This window comes from Protopterus annectens, chromosome 6.part1 (genome assembly GCF_019279795.1).
Source record: "Protopterus annectens isolate FY-2018-M chromosome 6.part1, PAN1.0, whole genome shotgun sequence".
Lineage (NCBI taxonomy): Eukaryota > Metazoa > Chordata > Ceratodontiformes > Protopteridae > Protopterus > Protopterus annectens.
The window spans coordinates 357,337,115-357,343,926 of record NC_056738.1 but is presented as its reverse complement, the minus strand read 5'-3'; the positions used below and the strand labels follow the sequence as shown (position 1 = coordinate 357,343,926).

At 34.9% G+C, this 6,812-nt stretch overlaps 1 protein-coding gene across 1 annotated transcript in view; it reads left to right on the top strand.

Annotated features, from left to right (window-relative positions):
* ATG2A (autophagy related 2A) overlaps window positions 1-6,812 on the top strand; it is a 2,853,001-nt gene that overhangs the window by 818,647 nt on the left and 2,027,542 nt on the right. The gene's annotated exons all lie outside the window — the stretch shown is intronic.

The following is a 6,812-nucleotide window of genomic DNA, read 5'->3' as shown; positions in this document are numbered from 1 at the left end:
ATCGTCAGGAAAGCACGGACACTTCGTATTAGCTTTCATTCACTTTAATAGACATGAATTTCTTCAGAAAAAACATCTACCCCTTTGACAATATTATATATCCTTTCCAATGAATCACTTTTATTAAGAAAAGTTATGCTAGGTTGGACATGTCATTATTTGACATGTTCTGTCAAGGAGAATTAGATCAACAGACCTTTGCATTCTTACAAGTAGAATTCCCTAAGATGGCTACACTTTTTCTAATTCCGAAGGTGCAGAAAAATTGTACAAACCCTCCTTTTAGACCAGTCATTTCAGCACCCAAGTCTAAGACTGAAACCTTACCTATATGGTTGGATCATGTTTTACATCCTGTGACACCAAGTTCTACTTTTTATCTAAAGCATTCATGGCATTTGTTGGAAGTACTAAGAGATTTGAAGTTAGACAATTGTAAGTTCTTTTTTTGCTTCTTTAGATGTGGTCTCATTATATACTAGCATTGATCAGGAACTGGGTATAGAATATTTACGTGATTATTTGAGTAGATACACTCGTTTTTCTGGTGTTAAAGTTAACACCATTTGTACTATTATGAACATCATTTTGGAAAATAAGTTTTTTCTTTTCAGTGGTAGTTTTTATAAGCAAATGTCGGGAGATGCTATGGGAGCAAGGGTGGCTCCTACATTTGCTAATTTGGTAATGGCTAGTTGGGAGATGTGGTCACCAACAAGAAAATGGAGAAAGTGTTGATGTATCGTCGTTACATAGATGATTTGTTTTTTCTTTGGAAGGGGGGACTATGAAGCATTTGTTGACTTTGTGTCGGATTTGAATGATTCTACCAATTTTTTAAAATTTACTATAACAGGATTTGGTAGTAGTTTAGATTTTTTGGATTTACATTTGTCTTATGATCATTTGAATGAATGCTTCAATAGTTGTATATACAGAAAAAGTGTATTTGCTAATCAGTATTTACACAGCAATAGCTTGCATCCAGTACACATTAAAAAAGGGATGGTCAAAGGACAAATGATTCGGTTGAGTAGACTTACGTCTGATGATAATACTTTTTTGAAGGAATTGGTTATTTTAGAATGCTTTTTCATGGCTAGAGGTTACGAAATAGTATGGCTCAAGAGAATTGAAGAGGAGGTGGTACTTTTAAGAATTACCAAGGCCATTCCTATACTGAAAGGAAATACTGGTCATTCAGGCTTAGGTCATACCCCTTCCAATGTTCATGAAGAAAAGATCACTACTAAGTATAGTTGTTCTTTTCCTTTGCCCATTACGAATGAGATAGGGGTCATTAGAAGTATTATTACAGATAATTGGAAGATATTGTTAGGAAATTTGGATTTAATCAAAGTCATTGGTTCTAGCCCATGTTTCACTTACAAAAGGGGCTTTAATTTAAAAAGTCTATTGGAAAGCGGACCCAATGTTTCACTCAACAATAGGGGGTCCATAATACATAAAAAAGGTACTTATGCATGTAACAACTGTAGGCAATGTAGATTTGTCAGCAACACTTCTGTTTATTTCAAACACATTAACAAAACTATTTGGACCAAAAGTTCTTTTGACTGTAATAGTAGTCTGATTGTCTATGTGACTCAATGTCTTTCCTGTTCAGGTTTTTATACAGGGAAAACGTTAGATGTTTAAAAAGGAGGATATATGAACATCAACTAGCTATAAAAAAGGAGATGATAAAAATGCCTTAGCTAGACATGTTAAGGTATGTCAATTTTTTAAGAAATTAGTTTTTTCAGTTATTGACAGTGTGGATTGTGATGCATTTTCTGGTGATTTTAAAATCAGATTAGAATGTAAGGAAAGTACTTGGCAAATTAGTTTAGGTGCTGACAAAATGCCAGGTCTAAATAAAGTTCTACATTTAAAATGTTTTTTACAATATATGTAACTTAGTTTTATATATATACATACATATATAGATACTTTTTTTAGTAGTTTTTATGTTAAATATTTTATGTGAATGGTTTATGTATGTATATATTTATTTAGTTTTTGTATGTATATTTCTATTGACCATTTTTCACTGGTTCTTTAAATTTTTATTGACAATTTAACGTGATTCGTTGGAAAGGATATATAATGTTGTCAAAGGGGTAGATGGTTTTTCTGAAGAAGTTCACATCTATTAAAGTGAATGAAAGCTAATACGAAGTGTCCGTGCTTTCCTGACTATAGTTGGTGCCAACTTGTTGCTTTATATTGTTGAGTTTCAGTTTCTAGTTATTTAGTTTTTTATATATATATATATAATATGTATGTATGTGTGTATGTGTATATATATATATATATATATATATATGTATTTATGTATAAGATCCCTTCTAAGGATCGAAATTTCAGAACATTGAACCTCTGATCATTGAAGACCAGAGGATCGAAGTTTTGAAATATCGAACCTTGTGAATGGAGATCACCATACAGTGCTGAATGGGAACTTTACTGTTCTGTTCACTGTAGTGGGATGTTGGAGTTGATATATTTAAATAGCAGGGGGTGTGGGGGGGCTTGCCCTCCTGCACAAATGGGAAATAAGAAGTTTTAATGTTTTAGATTTTTTTTTCATAGGTTCAATATTTCAGAACTTTGAGCAGAACTTTGATCCTCTGGTCTTCGATAATCAGAAGTTCGATGTTCTGAAATTTTGGTCTTATGAAGTAAACCTACAGTAGATATAAAAAGTGTACACAGACCTGTTAAAATGCCAGATTGTTGTGATATAAAAAAATGAGACCACAATAAAGCATTTCAAAACTTTTCCCACCTTTAATGTGACTTGTAACGTGTACAATTCAGTTGAAAAACAAATCTGTTCGGGGAAAAATATAAAAAATAAAAAATGTACAATAAGCTGGTTGTATAAGTGTGCACACCCTTAAACTAATACTTTGTTGAAGGACCTTTTGATTTAATTACAACTTTCAGTCTTCTTGGGTACACACCTGCCATCAATTAAAGAGACTGATTAACCCCAAATAAAGTTCAACTGTCCTAGTAGGATTTTCCTGATATTTACTCAGTTGCCTGCTGCAGCAAACTGGTTCACATAGAGCTTACAAAGCATCAAAGGGATCTCATTGTTGAAAGGTATCATTCAGGATAAGGGTACAAAAAAATTTCCACTGCATTGGATATACCGTGTAACACAGTGAAGATAGTCATCAAAAAGTGGAGAAAATATGGGACAACAGTGATGATGCAAAGAACTGGACATCCCTCCAAAATTGATAAAAAGGCAAGACGAAAAATGGTCAAGGAAGCTGCCAAGAGACTACAGCAACACTGAAGGAGCTGCAGGAATTTCTAGCAAGTACTGGTTGTATAGTACATGTGACAATCTCCCGTATTCTCCATATGTCTGGACTGTGGGGTAGGGTTGCAAGACGGAAGCCTTTTCTTACACAGAAAAACATCCAGGCCCGGCTAAAATTTCCAAAACAATACATGAAGTCTCCCAAAAGCATGTGGGAAAATGTGTTGTGGTCTGATGAGTCCAAGGTTGAACTTTTTGGCCACAACTCCAAAAGATACGTTTGGCACAAAACGAACACTTTGCACCATCCCCACGGTGAAGCATTGTGGTGGCGGTATCATGCTTTGGGGTTGCTTTTCTTCAACTGGAACTAGGGCTTTAGTCAAGGTTGAGGGAATTATGAACAGTTCTAAATACCAGTCACTTTTGGCCCAAAACCTTTAGGCGTCTGTGAAAAATTCTATGAATTTTACGCACGGCTTTCTGTTTGTTATTTTGCTGTTACTTGCATTTACATGCAAGCATACCAAAGTATATTTAACTACTTATTGTGATCAACTAGTCTTATTACTGTATTCTACTAAGTACAATAAATGCACAAAGATAACTGTTTCAGTTAATATGCTTTACTTTCACATTTTTCTTTTCAGATCTATAAGCATGCAACACAAATGCTGTCAGCTCTCTATGGCAAATACCCAAAGCTTGTTTATGCACAGTTACATTTCTACCAGAAGGCCTGGTATTTTCTCAAAGTCTGATGTAAAACAGTTTTTCTTTGTAAAACAGTTTTTCTTCTAATTTATTATTTGTCCTTGATTTAAGCTCGGTGGTCCAAGGAAACTCGGTTATCTGAAATGTGGTGTTCCAGCACCACCTGATGTTCCAACTTTGTCTTGCTTAACACCACTATCTGATGTTCCAACTTTATCTTGCTTGATGTTACGTCTCTCTACTTCGTTGATGTCCTAACAACTGCCATCTGAGCAGTTATTTTTACAGACTTTGATTCTCAATAACATACTCCTTTACATGGATGCCAAAATCTAACTAAGTTATGCCAGCACACTTACTATTTATTTTTCAGCATTTTATACTATTTCTAAATTAACCCTTTATATTTCATATTATTCTTGCAGCTGTTATTAAGCTAATAATCATGCTAACAGTAATACTAAATAGAACAGATGATTCTTTCAGTTCCCCATTTTTTAATTTGTTTGAAGAATGAACTAAGCTTTAGTTAAAGAAAAGACTGCATTTGTTTCGTCAACATGGCTATTTACAGCATTTACCACTTTGTTCATATTTGCAATCATCTTGTTGAGTTATTGTAACTCTTTGTAACCTGCAGAATATAAACTGTTGTAAGCTGTTATTGTTATTATTATTATGACTTGTAAAACTATTAACACAGGATGTAGTAACCAATTTAGGAATTTGGTTTCAGATGATGACCATCTTCTAAATATGTCCCACCAATTATGAGCAGTGTCAGCTTCTGTTTTTGTCTTATACTATTAACACTGGGTTATTTGAAACCACACATACAAACAGTGATGCCACTTTAACAAACATTTTCGAATTTGAAGGCAATATTGTCCATTTATACTAAATTGTAATCTGTCTATTAAAGATACTTGTAATGACTTACTAAATAATAGGATTTCCTTGTGCTTGTAAATGTACAATCTGAGATATATCTTGTTTTACTAGTTTTTATGCCAAGCTCTTTTAAATCTGCAATTGGTATCTTTAAAACTTGGAAATGTACAATGTTGTTTTTTTGGTATTATTGACCTATCATAGTACAAGTGGATGGTATTTTTACCATTTGATCTGTATGAAGTACTGGCCTGTTACCCAAAATTGTATTGGTAGAAATCATACCCTTTTTCCCCTGTTGAGTTTATTTTTATTTTTGTGTTATTGTCTACACACTGACATTTTTGCATGATGTCTTTCCTTGTCAGAACTGTTACATTTTTGAGGTACTGTACAGCATCTAATAGAGATGGAGCTGTTTATTGAAATGTTTGTCAGTCTTTGATTCTTTTTCTACGTTTATGTATGTCTTACCTTGTTCAGCTAACCATGCTGTTATATTTGTGTTAAATGTTATCCTCCCAAATGTACATACTGTATGCTCTTTACAACAGAAATTGTCTTGTTTTCTATTTTGTGTATCATTTTCCCAACTTAGTGTTGTTTGTGAAATATTGTAATTCCCTCTGTTTTGATGTTCAGAATTGTACAAATGAAATGCAGATGTCTGTGTTGAATGCTGCATGCCTTGTCTTGCAGCTGCATTTTTATCTATAGTCCTTGAAGCATGTTCCAAACACTGAACATTCAGCTTGTCTCAAGCTGTACCAGAATATATGTATGCTTCTTCTGGCTTTTCCCGGTTAGGGGTCGCCACAGCGGATCACCTGTCCACTCATGATTGGCAGTGGAGTTTTACAGTGTCCAGTTGCCAGCCCAGCACCCAACCTTACACACACACACACACACACACACACACACACACACACACACACACACACACTCACTCACTCACTCACTCACTCACTCACTCACTCACATCTAGGGCCAATTTAGCATGGCCAAGCCACCTACAGCATGTGTTTGGGATGTGGGAGGAAACCGGAGCACCCGGAGGAAACCCACGCAACCACAGGGAGGACATGCAGACGCCGCACAGAAGGCACCCCAGCCGAGGATCGAACTAGAGAACCTCTTGCTGTGAGGCGACAACACTAACCGCTGCACCACCTGATGAGGGTTAATATAATGTACTTTGCTGCTGGCTGTACTATCGGTATGAGTTACTGCAGTATGTTCTTTGTATTTTATCAATGTTTTACATATTAATAATAAGAGATAATAGAGGCATCTGTCATAACACCTTGTCAAGCTTCATACAAGTTCAAGTTGTCCAAAAACTTGAATACTTTTTTTTGTTTTCTATATTTTTCTAGTCATTCTATGAAAATGCATTGGTCTGTTGACTTTGAGTCCTGTTTCATAACATGCTGTTTAAAATGAAATGCATTTCTTGTATTACTGATTACTGCTAACAGCACCATGACTTTTCAAGATGTTGCTTTCTGAAACATGATCTGTACTAAACTTATCACTTTTAGCTGTCCTTCCAGTAAATAAACAAATTAAGTTCTTACTCAAATGTGGAAAGAACATTCTTTCTGTACCTCTGCCAGATAACAGCCTGTGTGGCGACATCTCACAAAATTATTTCTGAACTGTGCCAAATTTTTAAGTGGTATAGGTAGAAAATATCAGTTTTCAGAAACCCATGAACAAATTAGTTATTTCATTCACATTTTACAAAATTCTTGGAACAGGCTGAGATATGCTTTCTTGTTAATATGCAGATGTTCCATAATCCGATGATTTAGGTTGTAGGCATGAAGGAACAGAAGCATCACTGTTCGCTTTCTATCAGGCATCTTTTTCAGATGGCAAAAGGGAGGAAACTGTCATAAGTAAAATAATAAATGGAACTGTTTTT